Source organism: Pteropus alecto, unplaced genomic scaffold (genome assembly GCF_000325575.1).
Source record: "Pteropus alecto unplaced genomic scaffold, ASM32557v1 scaffold88, whole genome shotgun sequence".
NCBI classification, from domain to species: Eukaryota; Metazoa; Chordata; class Mammalia; order Chiroptera; family Pteropodidae; genus Pteropus; species Pteropus alecto.
In genome coordinates this window covers 10,839,691-10,860,652 of record NW_006494611.1, presented here as the reverse complement: position 1 = coordinate 10,860,652, position 20,962 = coordinate 10,839,691, and the positions used below count along the sequence as shown (strand labels likewise).

General features: G+C 38.4%; 1 protein-coding gene across 11 annotated transcripts in view; it reads left to right on the top strand.

The window, feature by feature from the left end:
* Positions 1-7,694: 7,694 nt before the first annotated feature.
* The window catches only part of R3HCC1L (R3H domain and coiled-coil containing 1 like), a 68,280-nt gene continuing 55,012 nt past the window's right edge, over positions 7,695-20,962 (top strand). For 4 of the 11 annotated variants that reach the window (XR_001518157.2, XM_025042252.1, XM_015600000.2 and 1 more), the window contains exon 1: positions 7,695-7,796. The gene's annotated coding sequence lies outside the window, so the exon portion shown is untranslated. The other 7 variants (XM_015600001.2, XM_025042251.1, XM_025042250.1 and 4 more) reach the window with 7 other exon arrangements.

Here is a 20,962-nt window from a genome sequence, read left to right as displayed (position 1 = left end):
TTTAAAGTTGTACAGTTAGTTATTAGTAGAGCTAGGATTTAAACTCAAGCTATTCAGCTTCAGATCTTTAATTGTTATGAACCAACCGAAGGGTGGGTAGAGAGACCATTCAAGTGGAATTACTCTTTGTGAAGTTCTGGTAACACCCTGGTAATTCATCATAAGCTTTGCAAGATTATTTCTGCAGGTAAAGGAAGTGGCGGGTAGGGGGAACTGTCTGCAAATGTGTTCTTGAGGAATAAGCATGTAAACTAAAGTTATTGGCTATTTGATTTCCTCTGATCTTACACTCGGCCCCCCATCCTGGCCTCCCCTAAAAGGACAGAGAGAAGACTAGTTCATCAATAAATAAGTGTGGGTCCTGTGTACCATGCATTGTGCCTCATTACAGCACTCACTCTGGTAGAGTGCAGACACACATAACTATTGATGATTTGGTGGGAGCCCTATAACCAAGGATGATGAGAGCTCATTGAGAGGAGGAGGCAGAGATGACCTGTTAGTCTAGGAAAGTTAGGGGCGTTTTGTGGAGGTGGCATAAGTTGGATCCTGATGGAGGTGGAGGAAGGAGAAAAAGGACGTTCCAGGCAGAGAGGACAACATGTACGAAGGAATTAAGGTGTGAAATAACATGGCAGTTCAGAGGGAAATAAGTTCGGTCTGCCTTGAGCTGGGCTTTGTGAATTTCTTCAAATTAGTTGGGCTGATTTAGGGGCCCCTCTGCACTAGATAAGGAACTGGGTTATAAATTCGAGGGTGTCCTTGAAAATGGAATCTTTGTGACATGTCTAGCCAAATTCTTGATGTTCTATTGTTTGGTAGAGGAGACAATTGTTTAACAAACATTTTTCGATTTTCTACTATATGCAAGGCACTCTGCTAGGTGCTGTGGATAAGGGATCATGACTTTTTGAGTGCTACAGGGATGTGAGACAGAGTCTGGGACTCAGGGATTATGTACTGGGAAGGAAACTTTGAAGAAGGGTCACTGCCTCTACCACTCTCCTAAGGGAAAAAAGAATAAGCCTTGCGATTAAAAAAAAAAAAAAGTCTATTTGTTCTCTATTCATCTTTGTCCCTTATGAGCACAACTTTGTGCAATGCATATGCCCCTTTTCTGTGTTATCCCTTTACAATTTACCAAATTACATCTCATCCTTTAAATGACTTAATCCTCATGACTACCCAGTGAGGTAGGTGGCCTTGGTGGGTCTCCATTTTACAGATAAGGAATCCAAGGTTTAGTGGAGCATCCAAGGTTTTATGCTTTATAATAGTAGAAATTTTCTGGGTTCTGGTCTCGAGTTTGCTCTCTTGCATTTACCATCTTGCCTTCTAGGTTGGCACTCAGCACACAGCCAGAGGCCTCTGATGGCACCTTGGGGCGAGAGGTGTGGCTTTCTACACATCCTGAGGCAGGTGTTGAGGATGTTAAAATCAAGGGATAGATGATGCCATGTTGGAACACAAAAGCCCAGCTCTAAATATTTGGCTCAGTCGGAGCTGAGCTGTGAGATTATAAGTGGCAGAAGTTACTAGACTATTTCTCAGTTACCGCTCTGAGGAGTCAAGTTGTCCTCAGATCATGATGACTGTGAGCATATCACCAAGCCCTTCCCTTTAAGCAGGCATTGTGGCGTTGAATAGTTTAGCCGTACAAGCCTTGAGGTCATAGAGTAGCCTTGGTGTAGGAAAGCTAATTAAGGAGAGTATGTGTGTGCAGGTGGGGGTGTTGGCACAGCTCATAGCTGAAGAAGAGCATCATGTGCTGTGACCTCACAGCCCAGAGAGTCAACCAAAACAATAGTTGTGGCCATGCCCTCTTTAAGATAGCTTTAATTAGAGTTAGGAGAGTTTTCTGGGCCTCTAACTGAAGCTTGGGGGTCTGGAGTCATTGCCGCTTGTCAGAATTCTCTGTCCTGCTTTTCCTCGGGAGCTGTCTGTCCATTGATACCTTGCCCTCCTATTGTCTTAAAAATCTTATGTTTCCTCCAGTTAATGCCTAAGACATCTACAATTCTAGGCGGTAGCACTTTATGAAGTAAGAATCCAAGCACCTTAAAGTTCAATAAAATTCGTATCCTTCTGCGCTTGTTGGCTAAAAGTCACAAAGGAAAAGAAATCTCAAGTTAGAAGGGATTAATCAGGCCCCACATCTCCAAGAGGCAGGCTTGTTTAGTCCCTCCTTCTCGATAACATTTTTTTCTCCATATTCCATGCCATCCAGGTAACTATGGTATTATATCAAGAGGATATTAAAACTCTGAGGAAATTGTGAAATGTCCCCCAGCAGGGTTTTTCTCTTATATATGCCTTGTTCAAATGGTTTGGTTTGAAGCTAGGCTAGAGATGACCATGGCCCAATCACTGAGCAGACAGGTGACATGCAATCCCTAAGAGTCTAAGAACCAAATATCCTCTGTTAATTATCCTAGGACTCCAAAAGGTCACACTATTAAAACAGAGGACCTGGCATCAGGAATATCAAATGAGAGGCGGTATAACTTAGTGGCTGAGAGCTCAGATTCTGTAGAGCTAGACTGTCTTGGTTCAAATCTCAGGTTTGTCACTTATTAGCTGCATAGCCTTGGGCCTCAGCTTCCTCCAGTGTAAAATGATAGTAATGATAGATAGTACCTTGTAGAATTGTGCAAGGATTGACTCAGATAGGGCATGTAAAGGGCTTAGTGCAGCTCCTGGCACACAGTAAGCTCTTGTTAAATGTTAAATGCTATTGTTTATTAAAGGGAGACTCCTTTTCCACCTCTAGAGTGTTTCTTTCTCTTCTTTCTGTCCTTGACCCCCAACCTTGACCCTCTCCCTAGTTTACATTTCTGAAGCAAGCGGCTCCAATATCCCCCTCTCTTCTGGTAGGGGATGTGAAGGAAAAACAGCTTGCACAGGAGCATTCTTTTATTTTCCATATTGCTTATTGCATCACCTTAAACCAATATACCACAGTTCATTTTTTATCTAAGAGCTAAGGGCCCTTTAAACCAGCCATTCCTTATTTATACTGTTAAAAAAAAAAAAGAGAGAGAGAGAGAAGATCCTTTAGTTTCATGTTCCTTTATTGTATTTTGTAAGGGACTGAGCACATATTGGATACTGTGTAAATGTGAAACACTCTAACAATAGTAACTGAGACAGATGAGAAACTTAAGGAAGCAAAGTCACCATTTTGAATTTAGCTTTTTATTGACTGGCTGAGTGATTTGGGAGAGACAATGTGGCTCCACGGCTAAAGAGCCCACAGGGATTCAGAGGACAAAAGTTTGAATCTCAGTCACAGCAGCAGCTCCAGTGACCCCAGGCAGGCAGCTTCCTTTCCCTGGACCTCAAAATTTCCCCACACATACTAGGTTTAATGCCACAAAACCATCTCCCAGGGATGTTTAAGCCAGGCTGCTGTATGTATTTATACAGATTGTGCAATGCACGAGTGTGTCAGCTGAGAGGGTGAATGGGGGCTGAAACGTAGCCCATGTTCGTTCATCAATCTGCGCGCCCTGGTGATGGGCCATGTCCATCTGCAGGAAGAGGTACTTTTTCCTAATTTTCACAAAGGTACTACATGGGCTAGTGGAGGCCCTGTATGAATGAAGCAAGGTGACAGTGATAGGGCACAGAGCTTAGCACACAGAGTTTAGTGAATGGATACATTCACTAAATACAGTTATTGAACATCAGCTATGTGCCAGGCCCTATTCTAGGGGCTGAAGATATGGAGATGAATATAAACAATTTCTGCCCTTGCATCCTCTTTCCTTCACCAGACCATTCTCCCCTATATTCAATCATTAGCAAGTCCTGTTGACATAATCTGCGAAATATCTGTCAAATCTACCCACTTTGTTTCAGTGCTAACACTATGTTTCGTTATTTCTTACCTATACTGCTGCAACAAATGGGCTCCCACTTCTACTCTGGTCTTCCAAACAAAAGCAAGAGTGACTGGATGAAAAAGTGAATCAGATAACACCAACCCCTTGGTGGCTATAATTTAACCCAGGGTCCTCACCATGATGTTAAGGCTGTGTCCACCTGGCCTTAGTTACCTCATCATTCATCTGGATCACTTGGTTCACACTCTTGCCATCTGTATTAGGAGTCTCCAGAGAAACAGACCCATAGGATATATATATATATAATCTCCTACGTATGTGTGTGTGCATCCTACATATTTAAATCTAAACAGGATATATATTCTACGTATGTATATATGTTGGATATATTCTATATATGTGTATATACAAGATGTACATTCTATGTACGTATGTATGTATGTATGTATGTATGTATGTATTTTATGTATATATAAAAGGAGATTATTGTGAAGAATCTGTTCATGCAATTATGGAGGCTGAGAAGTCCCACAGTCTGCTATCTGCAAGCTAGAAGCCCAGGAAAGTCTGGTGTATTTCCAGTCTGAGTTTGAAGGCCTGAGAACCAGGTGAGCCAATGGAGTAAGTCCCAGTCCAAGGGCAAGAGATGAACAGACCAATGTCCCAGCTCATACAGACAAAAAAGAAGGGACTGACTCCTCCCTTCCCCTGATTTTTATTCTTCTCAGGCCCACAGAGAATTGAATGATGCCCACCTACAGCAGAGTGGGGAGCAATCTACAGTTGACCGTTGAACAACATGGGTTTGAACTGTGCGGGTCCATTTACGCATGATTTTTAAAAAATAAATATAGTCTGCCATCCTTATTTCTGGCTTTTGTGTCTGCAGATTCAAGCAACTACAGATCAAAATCAGCATTTTCAATCAGTGGTTGGGAATCTGCTTGGGGCTGACTATATGCACTGTTTATATAAGTGGCTTGAGCATGCATGGGTTTTGGTATCTGCAGGAGGTCCTGGAACCAATCCTTTGTGGATTCCAAGGGAGATGACTGTAGTTAAGTTTTTGGGAGGGCGTCAAAAGTTATATGTGGATTTTCCATTGCACGGGGGTGGGGGATTGGTGCCCCTAACCTCTGCATTGTTCAAGGGTAAACAGTAGTTTATTGAATCCACCAATCCAAATGTTAATCTCATCTGGAAACATCTTCAAAGACACCCCCAGAAATAATGTTTAATCTGGGCACTTGTGGCCTAGTTGAGCTGATACATAAAATTAATAATCATACCATCCTACCAAAACTGGCCATTCTGCCCTTCAAACGGCTTAGCTCTTTCTTTGTATAGTCTGATCCCTTTGGCTGGAATACTTTTTCCCTGGTTCTTCTCTTGAGTATCTCTCATCCTTTTGTGCTCAGTGGGAAGGTCACCTGGACCACCCTTTAAAGGGGTGTCCATCACCATCCATTGCCAGGTTGTTCTATCACAAAGCAGCCACATTCATTTTGTAAGTACAGAGTCTTTGTTTATTTTCTGTTGTATCTGTTAGATTGTAAGCTCCATAACAGTAGGGACAATGCTTTTTTGTATCTACTCTCTACACCTTCAGTATCATGCTAGTCTCTGGTGCATAGTAATAAATATCAATAAATATTTGCTAAATCAAGTCATTACAAGGAATTCATCTAATAGAAGCGTAATACCACAATGTGATGTAGAGATTGTAGTATGACAAAAGCAGTGGTACCCTGGTAAACTTACTCTCAAAAATAAAAAAATAAAATAAAATAAAAAAAAAATAAAATAAAATAAAAAAGGCCCTGATTTGTCATTTGCTGATTTCCATAGAGGTGTAAATATTCTCATCACAGTCGATTTTAAGCTACCAGTGGTTTAAGAACTGACTTGCAAAATTCCTGAGTGTTTAACAGTTGGTTCTTTAAAACTGGTATGGCTGGCTCTAGCATATCACTGGAAGAAAGGTCAGCATGGGTGCAGTGAGTACTCAGAAGAGAGGCAGTAGTTCATCTTGAGCAAAGGCTTCTTGGAGAAGGTGATACTTGATCTATTTTTAGAGGATGTGTATGTTGGCTCAGGTTCTATAGTGCTAAATTGGTTGACATAGCCCTGTTCTCAGTAGCCCACATTCAACTGTTCTTGGCTCCCCTACTCAGTTCATCTTTGCTTGGCTGGGAGTTATCACTTGACTCAGTGCAATCCTCAGAAAATCTTTCCAGGTGGCTGGTGTTTTACTAGGTTTGCTTTGAATCCAACAGAAGAGAATAACATAGGGTAGAAAGTTAGTCAAGGGAAAAAGGAGTTTTCCAGAGAGACAATGTGTTGTGTGCAAAAGTGAGAGAGTGAATGCAACACAAGAATTTGTTAAATCTATATGTATAAGGGAGGAAGTACAAGGAGATTAGCTCCTGACAGGCTGTATTTGATAGACTGAGAAGCATAAACTGGGCTGGGGCAGGTGGCAGAGGGGAAAGGAAAGAGACTGATTACTTTTCCTCTCTCATTCTTATCACGGCTGGTAACTGTGGGGGTTTTGTTGTTGTTTCTTGGTATGGAATCATTTGATTAATATGTCTCTTCCAAGAGACTGTAAACTCCACAAGGGCAAGGATTGTCTTGTTTACTATTATTTTCTCGGTTTCCAGCACAATGCCTGATACATGAAGTAGGCAACAAAATACAGCCTTGTTGAATGACAAATCACCTAGGGAACTTTAAAAAAAATGCCCATGCCCACATACCCCACAACAAGATCTGCTATAAATCTTTCTCTTAACCTCTCAACCATAATATGAGAGGTGGGAGGGGGATAATATTGGAGCTGGCTTCCAAATCTTGCAAAAGCCACCCAAAGGATTCATCTTCATTCCTCTTCCCAAACTCAGTCAAGTGGATCTTTTAAAGGATTTTACCAAAAGTGTGACATTTAATATTCCCTTTGCATAAATGGGCCTGTTGGTAGTATAGAGGATTCCATAGAGGTGCTAAGGTGCTGAGACCAGTAAGAAAGCCCATACTGTAATCAGGTAAGAAATGATGCAGGTCTGAGTAAAATCACTGGCAATGGATGTGAAGAGGGAACAGATTCAAGAGATACTTGGAAGATAGATTCTACAAGATTTGTTGATTATTTGGGCATGGGTGAAAGAGCAAATGAGAGAGAGGGAGGAATTTAGGTTGAAGATTGGAGTGATCATTAGTGAATACGAAGGAGGTAGTTCACTTTTCAAGTTGCTATATTTGAGGTGCCTATGGGACATGGGTGAGGAGGGGTTAGTCAATGAAGTTGGGAATACAAGGAGCTCAAGAGAGAAGGGGCGGGGGCTCCCCTCTCCCTATTCTAATCAAGAGCTCTAGAGAACATTAATATTAGAAAAATAATTCTTGAAAGAGACTGAGAAGAACGACCTGAGAGGAAGGAAAACCGGACTAGTGTCAGAAAATAAGTGATAAAGACTGTCCAATAGTGTAAAATGGTGCCTAAAGCTTAAGTTAGAGGACCTGAAAATATCTCCCAAGAGTTTGGCAACAAGGACACTGATGACAACAAGGATATTTTCCGTGGCGGCATAAGCAGCAGCACAGAGGACGAAAGAGGAAGTGGAGACAGCGAATGTAGACTACCTTTTCAAGAAACTTGGCTGTGAATCAGAGGGATGTTAAGATTGAATGGGACATGAAGAGATCAGAGTACGTTTCTAACTGAGCGTAAGAACGAAGGGTGGAGCAGACCTGAGCGTCACTTTACCAGCCCCCATCCTCCACGTGACCAGCAGACAACCCACACGGCCCTGGTATCGCGGAGACTACAGCCCCCAGAAGGCCCCGCGGCGCTGGGGGGCGGAGTCGAGGCCTGGCGCGCGCCCCAGCGGCGCGAGCGGAAGAGCAAGACCTTCGAGGACGCGGCGGAAACGGAGAGCGACGGCGCCCCCGGTAACTAGCATCCCCGCGTCCCTGCGCCTCCTTCGTTCCTTCCCTCTGTATCCCAAGTTTAGGGCCTGTCAAGTCCGCTTACCCCCTCACACTTGGGACAAGACTTAACTCTTTTGTTACTGGTATTTTTTTCTTTACGTGACGCGCAGGGCGGGCCCCCGCCTGAGGCTGAGGGTACTGGGAAGCTCCCGCCCTTCGACCCCCGCGGGCTCCGGGTTGCTGAGGACACTCCCGCGGCACCCTTGTTTTCCCAGGGGCTGTGTGCCCACTGTGGGCCCTCGCTCCAAATAATCCCTGCGGTGGGAACATCCCTTTCCCGGGTTTCAACAGGTACTGAGCGGATCCGTGATGACCTAGGGGTATGGGGCTGTGGGCCGCAGCGGCCGCCCCGAGACGACCACGGGGCTGTGGGCGATGTCCGGGCCGCGAGCCTCTCGAATGAGTCCGCTCCACTGCCCAGGATCCCGGGACTGGGCTGGTTGTGAGCAGTCTGTCCGGGAGGGTGGACTTCCTGGTTTTCTTGGGACGCCCTCGGAAAACCCCAACTCCGATTATTAAAGTTTTTCTTATCAATAAAGCCGCCTCTCAGAGTTGAATAAAGAAAGAATCTTAGGCTTTTAAGTCTGATGTCCTGTGGGGAAGTGTCTCGGGGCTTCCACTTGCTCAACCTGTGATCTTTTGTAGCCCGTGTACCGCAGCCTGGGGCTTCCCTTTATGAAAAATGGGGATAATAGCCTTTGGCCTGTCTTCCTTCCAATGTTGTGGTAATCAACTTCTTCCTTCAGTAGAAGTGATATATGTGAGAAAGCATGTTTCACATATAACCTGACTATTCTGTCTTAAGTCCAGGTCAGTTGAATTTTAAAACCACGTTTATGTCTTTGTAGACTTGATCATAAGCATGGTCATGATCTTTATGAGGATGGAATGAGTTGATAGACAGGAGGAAAGTGTCTTTGGAAACGAATATGGGCCATGCAGATGTTCTTATGCCATGTTCCTGATGAAGAGGCTGTATCAGGGCCCTGTCACCTGTGGAGTCAATATTAAACTTCATCTGGATTTTAAAGTGCACCAGAATTTGTACACTTCCCTTCTCCTGACACAGACACACCTGTCTTACCCTTGTTGCTTTGTTATAACCTTCTTTCTGCGCTCGCTACACAGGTACAAGTATCTCAGATGTGGTGCTAAACTAATGCTTGTCTCCAGTAGGTCTTGTGTCTTTTCTCCCCTTTCAGATACTACTGCTAAACCTAGCTCTGCTTCTAACACAATCCCATTAACGTAGTGTGCGTATTAGCTGAAATATTGTGGTTATTTTCACCTACCCTAGGTATATGCAAGGAGTCTGTTTTTCCTCAGAGTTAGAATTCAGAATATAAATAGCCAGTATTCAGTTTTCTTTTATGGCAATTAAGCTCTGAGACTCTAAGCAGGTGGCTTTTTGTCTTATTTTTCTTCCCCTTGTAGAGAATGGGGATTTTACAATCAATTTTTTTTATGGTTTGGAGGAGTAATAAATAGGTAATCAACTTGTATTTATTCTGAAATCATTGGTTGAAAGATACTTGAATGTGGTTAAGAAAACAAGATGGCAGTACAGTTGTTCAGATCCTGGTGATGTGACTTCTAGTTTATGACTTGGCTAAGTAGTTGATCTTTCTAAGACCTGTGCTAATTTCTAGAATGGAGATAATAGCATTTACCTCACAAAGTGTCTATAGAGATGAAATGAGATGTGACTATAAAGAGCTTAGTAGTGCCTGGAGTAAGTGCTCATTATTCTGTTGCTATTGTAATTGATGACTACGATAATGATAAAAAGATGATAATTTTAGGTAAAGTATTTTCTTGATATTACTTTTTTGTTTGTTTATAAAATGAAGGTAGTTATCCTTAACCCATAAACTTCAAATTTTATAAACAGAAGTTCTCAGATTTCAGGGTTTTTGTTATTTTTTAAGCTGTTGCATTTTATGTAAAGATTATATTATGCTGTTTTTCATTTTTAGAGATTTCTAAAATGCTTTTGTGAAGATTGTTGGGATGTGATGTTGGACTGGTGCTTCATTTAAAACCTGTAGTAAGAATGCAGTTTTCTGTCTGCACATTGTATCTCGTAGCAGAACAATTATCTGTGTTTATGATTTATATATTGATTAAATATTGTGGTTATTTTCACCTGTCCTAGGTATATGCAAGGAGTCTGTTTTTCCTCAGAGTTAGAATTCAGAATATAAATAGCCAGTATTCAGTTTTCTTTTATGGCAGTTAAGCTCTGAGACTCTAAGCAGGTGGCTTTTTGTCTTATTTTTCTACTGACAGAATTTTATAGAGTAGGGGTCCCCAACCCCCAGGCTGCTGACCAGTACCCATCTGTAGCCTGTTAGGAACAGGGCTGCACAGCAAGAGGTGAGCTGTGGGCGAGCAAAGGAAGCTTCATCTGTATTTGGAAGCTTCATCTGTATTTGCAGCCGCTCCCCAGTGCTAGCATCACTGCCTCAGCTCCATCTCAGATCATCAGGCATTAGATTCTCATTGAAGCACTGGTCCCTGATGCCAAAAAGGTTGGGGACTGCTGTTATAGAGCATTTTTTGTCCTTCTCTCCTACTCCCACCATTTTTTTTTTTTTACAGCCAGACTTTTCGACTCAAAGTTTAGTGCAAGGTCCAGAAGACTTGGTAAGTGCATATTTTGAAGGTAGAAACTCTTAGTGATTGGTGCTGATGGTGGGTGGCATTGGTATGTGTGTATCTATAGGGAGTGAGAGTTTAGAGAAATCAAGGACGAAAGCCTAATAGAGAAAACTGATTTGTTGATCAAAGCAGAGTTTTAAGGTTAAGAAATGAAATGTTTATTTTTGATTTCTTTAAATACCCTATTGACTACAAGATATTAGATTCAGATATTTTTTGATATTTCTGATATAGCTCTACTTTGTCAGTTTTAATTTTACCTTTAGTCATGAATCAGCAAGATAAATATTTTTTCACTACAGATTTGTTTATGAAATTATAACAATAGAGTCAGTTCCATTAAAATCTACTTTCTGTGCGATAATGTTATTTTTTCCTTTATGTTTTAAATACTTTTGTTCCTTGACTTTTTTTTTTTACTTAAAAGAAGTTTCTGGAAGGTAGACTCATTCTCATCTATAACATCTAAGTGTGCATAGTGAATGCTGTTAGTGATGACTGTGCTGCATAGTTCTGAATAAGAACATTTTGTTGATTGTCCTTTGTCCCTAAGGCATGCTCTGGAGAAACAGTATGGTATTGTGTAAATAACCTAAGCTTTGGAGTTAAGACAGCCCCAGGTTTGAACCCAGGCTTTGCTACTTACTAGTTTTGTGACTTTGGTTCATACAGTCATTCTGAGTTCACTTTTTCATCATCTGTAAAACAGGGATGATAATACCAACCCTCTGTGACTGAAAAGATTAGAGATTATTTGAACTAGATGCATACTAGCCAGGCTTAGTAAGAAAGATGTTGTTATTTTATTTTTTATTATATTTTTCTGATAGTCATGGATTTTGGTGCTACATCTATATTCATTCCCCCGGTGCTTCACATGATCAGTGTACTTTTCGTTAGCCAAGGTTAAGGTTGTTGATTTTGACCATGGAACCCTGAAACACAGCAAAGCTAATTGGCCAACATGTTTGAATCTTTGACCCTGTCCTTATTAGCTCCATAAGCTAACTATTCACAAAATATCTCATCAGAATAAATGATAAGAATGGTATGTTGTTGATTCAGCATTCGTGCATTCATTAGACATCACAGAAGTAAATGAACTAGTGCTGAATTAAAAGTATAGATTTTAAATTATGAAACTATAAATATAATATTGGCACTCACGCTTTGTTTAAAACTGGTGACCTGCAAGGTGATCTTTGACAAACACTAACCTGAACAGTAATTTAGACATTTATTTTAGTTGTTAAATTATATTTATTGCAGACTTATCACCCATAGGAGAAGTGAGAAGAAATGGAACTAGGCTAGTCATGTCTTCAAAGAGAACCCTACTTCTTTGCCACCCATCACAAAATGTGCTCTTAGCGGGTGGGGTGGGGAAGAGTTCTCCATTAGTGAGCCCAGCAGGATGGATGAAGCTTGTGAAACTCCAAAGAACTTACTGAATTGCAGCTTGAGATAGACAAGAAGTTATAGGATGCTGCTTAGCAGCAGTAAAAGCTGCATTTGGAGCTTCTCTCAATGCTCCCAGTTCGTGGTGTGTATTTTTCACTCTTACGCAAGCTTTTTGTATAGTTTTCTATTCTTTAAATTCAGTCTTCAGTTTATAAATATTTGTTGTCCCTCTTTTTTTTTTTTTTTTTTTTAAATGTCAAACATGGCTGGTTTTGGACTAGGAATAAAAATAGAGAAGCACTGTCAGAAACAGCAGGTTCTGGTGTCTGGTAAGGTTCCCAAATAGCATGGCTTAACCTGTGAATATGGTGGTATGGATTTCTGGAATAGTCAAGTGGTTGACAGTTCATAACCACTTAACTTGGTGCAGAGGCAAAAATATGGGCAAAAAGTATATGGCACTTAATATGGGATTTGCCTTTTAGAAAGGAATATCTGTGGTGTTAATATTGACTTGCAGTTGGACTGTTTCCAAGTTCTTTGCCATGGTATACCAGAAGGGTTTTAAAGAAAGAAAGAAAGCACTTAGATTTAAATCCTGACCGCTCAAATTTATACCAGTAGTCCTGTTTGTATTTGTTTTCATATCTGTAAAATAGAAATAACAGTACCAACCCTGCTTGTTTATAAAGATTAGAGAGAAAAGTTAACAAGAATGTCTCGGAAATGGGATGGGTTACTGGGGGAAAGAAAGAAGAACTCACATAAACAATAAGTAGAGAGTGAAGGTTAATCAAAGACAGAGGAGAAGTCTGACACTGAGAGGGACAAGTCAGACAAAGGCAGTTAAAAAGGTTTCAAAGGCAGTTAAAAAGGCTTAATCAGAGATGTAGAGGAAGGGCCGACTTAGAAATGACATAGACAGATGCAGAAGGGGAGACAGAAAGAACGTGAGAGAACAACCGGGGCATGACCAAGAGATGGAGAGCTTATTGAATTAATTTTTGTTTATTTGAAGAGAACTTGTAAATATTTGTAATTAGCTAGGAAAGGGAAGAAAAGCAAATATTAGTAGTAAATCAAGTAATATGTTTATGTGGTTTTTATTACACTATGATTTTTCCTTAAATACTAAATTTATTTTGCATATTCATCATGCATACACGAAGCCAGCTTTTGTGTTGCAGACCTGTTTACTACTTACTTGATCCCTTTCATAGTGTAAACATATTTTTAAAAAAATTAAATTATTTCTTTGGAATTTTTTTCTTAAAAATCTAATAAACGCTTACTATAGAAAACTTGAAAAATATAGGAAATTTTTGTAAGAATGACAAAACAACAAAAAACACTCATAATTTCACAATCTAAACAAGGCCTACAGTTTTCATGTTTTTTTTTGTTCTTTTTCCTAGGCATTTACTAACGCTCTTCTACTTTTCTAAAGGAATCAGAAAGCTGTTTATATGTCCAAAATGATTTTATAAATTAACTATTTGTGGTAGAGTTAATTTTACATTCCTATTTTGGCACTTAGTACTTCCACAAACTGTATACCTATTTTTATTCTTCTCTAGATTAGATTAATAGCTACAGACTATGTTATTCATCTTTGTGTCTTAGACATCTAGTAAAGTGTTTTACATGTAGGTACTCAGAATATATTTGAGATGAGTTCTTAAGTTCTCTAAGTAGAAACTGCCTTAATTTAAACAAGTCTGCCTAATTTCTTAGTGGTAGTTTGAACTTTTCCTTAAAGTTGAGAAAAGCTTGATTTTAGGGCGTGTGTGCATGTATGAGTTTAACATGAAGCTACTGAACTAAGAAAGGGTGCTTCTGTTTAGCTTTGTCTTGTAGCAGGCTACTCTGAAATTTAGTGATGTAAACTGTTTATTATGCAGGGGATTCTGTCTTAATTCAGATTGGGCAGTGTGGAGATGGTTTGTCTGAGCCTTAGCTGGAAAGACTTGAAAGCTGGTGCTGACTTGCATGCTGAGAGCAACAATCTGGAGGCTTCTTTACTCACATTGTCTCATGGTTGATGTTGGCCATCTCCCAGAACACTTACGTACCTAAGCTAATTTGAGCTTCTTCCTAGCATGGTGGGTGGCTAGTTTCTAAGAGTAAGCATCCCAAGAGAACCACGTAGAAGCTATGTTGCCTTTTGTGAACTAGCCTGGGAAGTCACTGACACAAGCTTGTCAAATTCAAGGAGAGCAGCAATTACACCGAACCCACTTCTCACAGGAGTGTCAGAGTCACACTGTAAGAAAAATGGGGTAGGGAATAGGTGCCATCTTTGGGAAAGACAGTCTGTTGCAAGCAGTTTCTGAACTGAGAAATAGTAAGTTAAAAAACAAGTTAATAAAACTATCACTTTTTGAATCCTGTTGAATATTAGTAATGCTAATGGTGTTTTTATTAATTTAGTTTAACAACTTACGCTAAATTTGTAAAAACTTTTAAACTCAAAACTATTTTAAATTATTTTCTTGGCTTTTAGGCTCTGAACAAGATGTTATTTCTCTCTCTTTTTTTTTTTTTTTTTTAACTAGGTTTGCAAGTTGGCCAGTTTCTATATTTGGCTTTATCCCACCCCTATTTATTTATTTATTTATTTAGCGAGGCAACCCTTGGTTGACCTCACCGAGTGCAAGGACTTTGTCAGCTTACAATCCCTTATTTTTTAATTTTTTACACCTGCTGCATCTGGTCTTCTTAGATGGTCTCCCATCCAAGTACTAACCAGTCCCGACCCTGCTTAGCTTCTGAGATCAGACAGGATCGGGCTTGTGCAGGGTAACATGGCCATCATAGACTATCCCACCCCCTTTTAAAATTCATCAGTCTTGTTTTGTAAATAATCTGATACATGTAAATAATATACTGCATAAAATTTTAAAAATCAAGAAAGAAATAAAATCCACCTATATATAATTTCACCTCTTAGGGGTAACCAATTTGAAGTCCATAACCATACTTCCTAAATTCAAAGTGTGAAAATTGGAAGTTTTAAAGAAGTTTGTGCCAACTTGGTTGGCAGCAAAAGTCAATATAAGGCTATTTGTAGTCTATCATACGTAGCATAATGATTAATACTTTTTCCCACAGAAATATTAATGTGTTTAATTATAGAACATTGCCCCAGACCTTGGTTGGAATATTTTGTACTATATAAGGTATGTACCATATTAACCTTTCTAAAATATGAAAAAAAAAAAAAATCTGAACTCTGCAGCCTGCCTGACCCCAGGACTTTTGGGTAAGAGATTATAGACCGGAATTAAAAACGCTAGTTCTAGGAAAAGATAAATTTATTAGCCTATCTTAGTGGTTCTAAACTTTTTTTTATCATATGACTCTTCCCAGAACTTTTGTGCTTTCATTTTACTTTTTCATTTTAGGAAAAGATTCAGAAGGAAAGGCAGTAGTCTTGATTGTTTATGTGATGGGTAATTCTCTTCAACCATCCCAAATAACTGTTTAAAATTCAGTGTGACTACCTTTCAGTACATTCAGAATTTCTAGTGATCTTTTAGACTTCTTGGCTCTTCCAGTGTTAGAACCAATGATTTATTAAGTACTGGAGTTGATAAGCCCCAGAAGATATGTAGCTCTTGGTTTTTGCCATCAGTGTGTTTAATGTGATATTGCTCCTTTTCCTTTTTGCCATAGTTTCTTTTCTGTATTGTGCTTCTCGTTTGTTTCCTTGAGTAGACTGAAACTTTTCTTTGCCTCTGATTCTTGACTTCAAGGTTGAGGAATTTATCTTTGATTTCATAATGTCACGTTTTAATTTCTGAAGTTTCTTATTTTTACTGTTACCATAAATTCAATATATGATTATTCTAGAGAATTTAGAAAATATAGCCAATTTTAACCACCTGAAAACTAGGGCAAGTTATAGGATATTTCTGGGCCTCCATTGTGTTAGCTGTCAAATCAACTTTCTAAGGTATTTGACACAACAGTCTGATGGAAGTGAACCCTCTCCTTAGAAAATCACTCTTAGACAAAAAAAGTCCTAGACTGGTCAGTCTTTGAGATTCTTTTAGTTCTGCTACTGGATTATCTCTTTTGAGATAATTAGCAATATCTATATGAGGTTACTTAGGCCTCATGGAAGAGGAGGATCTTGAAGTAAGTGATATAATGATAATTTGGAGAGAATAGAAGAAAATTCCACATAGAGTGATGAGAAGTTGGAAGCAAAAATGAGTACAGTATGTAAACTGAGTGAGACAAAAAGAGAATGTTAACAATATTGCACAAATGGAAGGTATGATTTTTACCGATGATTAGTCATTTGTTAGGTTTATGGGTGTGGGGATAATGAAAAAATTAGTAGAAGGCTTTGAAGGCTAGGTTGAAGAACTTAGGTTTGATTCTGTAGGTAATGGTACTTTTGAAAGTTATGTGAAAGTTTTAGGTGTTAGATAATTGAGTGGTAGTTTAAAATATCTGGTGCTTTAAAAATAAAGAATAGTGTAAATGAATGCTCTGCTTTTTTAAGTAATCCATTTACGAGACCATGCATTTATTCTAGCGAATAATCTTTGGAATTTGTCTTTTGGAACTGCTTTCAGAACCAGTAGAGCCATATAAGAAAACTAATCTCATTACTTGATGGTCATATCCTTAGTCCCCCAAAGAGTATTATCTTGCTTAATCACTCATCTTATTTACCATACTTGTTTATAAGTGATATTTAACAGTTTCTAAAAATTAATCTTCAGAGGCATAAAATTTATTACCATGGTAGATATTTAATGACTATCATGATTGCTGAGGACAATCTTAAAATTAAGTCTTTAGATGTGGTACATCCTCAGAATAAGGTCTGATTAAGAGAGAGTGGGTTCTAGAAAGCCTGGGTTTGAATGCTCTTTTTAGTACATTAGTTATGTGTCTTGAGAAAGTTATTTAACTTGTCTGGTTCTCAAGTTTTCCTCATTTTTAAAGTGGAGGTAGTGATAATACTCCCTACATAAACGATTGTCGTGAGGATTAGCTCATAGACTTAGGACAATGCCTGGCAAATATTAAGAGCTCAATAAATATTAGCTATTAATTACATCACAACAACTACTATTATTGCTACTATTACCACTTTGTCTATTTTGTTTGTTTTAAAAATCACTTGTTCCTGTTTAATAATATCTCATACAAGTGAAATGATAGGCAGTTGGAGATAAAATTAGAGCTCAAATAAAAGATCAAACATACAGAGATGTGGTTTTTTAGAGTGTTTGACCTAGAACTTAGTTAGAGGAGAGCAGAAAAGACCAACGATGGAATATTGGGGAACTACTAGAAAAGGAGCTGGCAAAAGAACTAGGGATAATTTAGAGAAAGAAAGAAAACCAGGAATGTATATTAGTATAGAGATTATAATAGGTTTAGATTTGATTGCAACAAAATAATAGACTTAAACATGATAGAAGTTTATTTTTCTAGATGTCAGGAATTCCAGTAGTAGTCTAGGATTGATATGGTTTATTATGGTGTCATGTTGTTGCTTCACTGTGCATTGGTTCTATATTTTTTGAAAATCTCCTTGTGGTCTAAGATAGCTATTGGAGTTCCAGCCATTTCATCCACATTCCAATCAGCAGAGAGGAGGAAGAGAAATATCTCTGTTTCTTTAAGCATCCTTCCTGAAAAATATATACTGTATCACTTTTTGCTCATATTCCTTTGGTGAAACGTAGTCATATAGCCAGCCACACTTTCCTGCTGGAGAGGTTGGGACATGTAAACTATTTTAAATGATTAATGTCTGGGAATAAAGAACAGGAATAATGAGGATAATTCAAAGATAGCTAGATGAAGAACATAGAGTAGATAACTGAGTTGTCTTCAGGACAGTTTAATTCATTATTGGTAATCCTTGATAGTTTCTATACTCATGAAACTATGAGTATAAAACTACTCTTGACAAATTACGTCAACAGTACTTCGTTTTTAGGATGTAATCCCTTGATGAATCCTTACTTAATTAGTATTATCAATCTCATAAAGAAAACAAGTTGTGTGTGTGTATGTGTGTGTGTGTGTGTGTGTGTGTGTCTCCTCATTTAACATATGTTGGCCAAAATTCATATGCCAACATAGTGTGGTGAAATTAATGGTAAATAAGCCTCCAATATCTCTATTTTGTTGTTTTAAGCCTATAATTTTACCTAGCCTTCCATTCACTCTCCAATTTGGTTGTTTTGGGCCAATGTTTTTAATTCATCTCTGTTCTTTTATATTACTACTTTTTCTCACTGCTGTTAATCATAGTTCCCAAAATAAATAAGCAAATTTAATTAAATGTGTTATTTGTACTCTCCTGGTCATTAATGAATTTGTAAGTAAGGTCAGACCTTACTTACTTACAATCTTCGTGGTATTACAATTACTGAATTCTCTCCACATCCTTGGTAGTTATTTGCTTAACATTTTTTTAAAATTATTTTGAAAGCTTCTGTTTTTTTATGTTTATGTTCTTTCAGTATCAGAAATATAAAGGTCTTTTAACAATTGAAATGTTTTATTTTTGTAGTTTTGAATGATGAATAATATATTTAAGATCGTATGTTGCTACTTATATTTTATCAACAAATGTAGTTTAATATAGACACAGTTTAAAAATTCAAATAGGAAAAAAAGTTTATAATGAAATATAGTTCTCCATTCACTTCTCTCTTGTGTTGAATATCCTGTTTTCCATGTCCCATGTCTTTTGATTTATTTTCTCATTTGGTGTCAAGGATGATGAGGCCATCACTCACTATCCAGAATATCTGACCAGGCACAATCTCCCTGAACAAAGCAGATTGTTAATTTTACACAGCGTTTTGGGGGAACATGGAGTTCAGGGATTAGAAGATTTTAAGGAACAGAAGTGTATTAACATCTGTAGATGCATGATTGCTCTGTTGACATTGTTGTTGACTGGTTGGCACTCAGGAGTGTATTTATTGGAATGAATCAGTCAGTGATTGGTTGGCTCGTAAAGAGTGCCTGCTGAGGTAAGTCGTCCTTATCAACTGCATTTAAATCTGGTTCTCCTAGCAACTTTTTACTGTGGCTACAGTCTTCTTCAATCCTCTAGTAATTTTCTAAGGAAGAGTATGTGGGAGGTAATTTTTTGAGCCTTTTCATATAGAAATGTCTTTTTTTTCTGTCCTCACATTTGGTTACTATAGTTTGGGTGAGTGTAAATTCTAGATTGGAAGTATTTTTCTTCAGAATATTGAGGCATAGTTTTTTTTTTTTCTCCTTGTCCTCTGTTGCTATTTAGAAGTCCCAGGCCAATATGAATCTTCTTTTGTTTGGACCTTCTCACTGGAAACTTGTTGGATATCTGCTTTGTCCCCAGGTATCCAAAATTTCACAGCGATGTGCCTTAGTGTGGGTCTATGTCTGTTATAATGCTGTGCCAAGTATTTGTAGGTACTGGGAGCTGGCGTGTGGAAATGGAGGTGAGGCAGTAGATCTCAGTGTTGAGTGTGCTCACATAACCACCTAGTTTGAAAGGCCTGTCGCTTCAGACCCCAGAGATCTTCTATTTTACATTCTACAGAGATAACCTCAAGTCTCCTCTCACGGATGAGGAGGGAATCTAAGGACCGAACTACTTCTCAAACAGCTTTCATCCATACGCCTTCCCCACTTCACTTCCAATTCCAGAGTTGGTGCCAGCAGGGCAGTTCTTGACCGTTGTGTGGATTTCTGGTGTAAACTGAAATTGAGCCTCAGTTTTCTCTACTGCTAGTTAGGGATTTGGCTCTCCAGGATCTGCTATACAGTTAGCGTTCATTTGTATATGTTCTAATTTCCAAAGTTTTGTTACTTTTTTCCATCCTCGTTGATTTATGCCTTAAAAAAAAACTTTACTATTATTTTAGTAGGATTTTGGCAAGAAGCAAAATTATTTGTATATGTCCATTCTATTCTCTTAACCCACAAGACTGGAATGATTTGATAAGAATAACTGGAATATTTTTATGTGAAATTACAATCTGTGAAAGGCAAAGTAATAGAATATGGTACTCAAATACAGTAACTAAATATAGGTCTGCTAAGAGGGCACTGTTATGGAAAAGGAAGGATATCTTTGAAAAAATACTTGAGACTTTATAAATACTGTTACTCCTTGAAGTTTTTTTCATTAATTTTAGTGTCCATTGGTAATTTCTTCCTGAATCATTTTCATGATGATTCCTAAGTGATGATTTTCCAATTCCATCATTCCTTCTATAATTATTTATAATAATACGTTATTTCCTTATCTTGATGCTGTCCCTGATTTGGTCAGTGGGAGCCCCTTTGAGTTGATTTCTGTCTCCTTTTGGCTTGCCCTTGTCATTCTTTGAGCACTTTTTCACTTTTTATCACAACAAGATGTTCTAGCTCATCTCGTACAGCCCAAACCCTGGAATGAGTTCTTTCTCCAAGAGCTCTGGTTCCTTTTAGTAGAGAATGGCTTTATAAGCCATGATCTGGACTCAACAAGTCCTCATTGCTGCTGCTGGGTGTCATTGCTTCTAGGCCCTCTCAGGAGGCATCTAGAAAATAGATACATGTGACATATGTGTGTTTCCACACACACTCATACACATTTTTGTCTACTGAAAGCAGTGAGTTTAAATTGTTACACTGATTGCAATCCAACACTAGAGGATTTATTCTATTCTTCATTCTCTATTTATAACCCCCTCTTCTAACAGTGAGAAACCTAGTCCTAGTGTTCACATTTTTACTTACTGACTCAATCCTAGAATATTAGAAAATAGTTTAAAAATTGCTAACTTATATCACTATTTAAAAGACATCAAGTAACAGAGTTCAATATTTGTTGATAGTTTTTTCCTTTAGCTTATGGGCATATAGTCTAAATTTCCACTGTCTACTAGGATAGCCAATAACTACATGAATTGAGATGTGTTGTAAGTATAAAATATATACTGAGTTTTGAAAACTTAGTATAAAATAAGGAACGTGAGATATCTCAATATTTTAATAATGTTTTTATGTTGATATGTTGAAATATTTTAGATATATTAGGCAAAATAAAA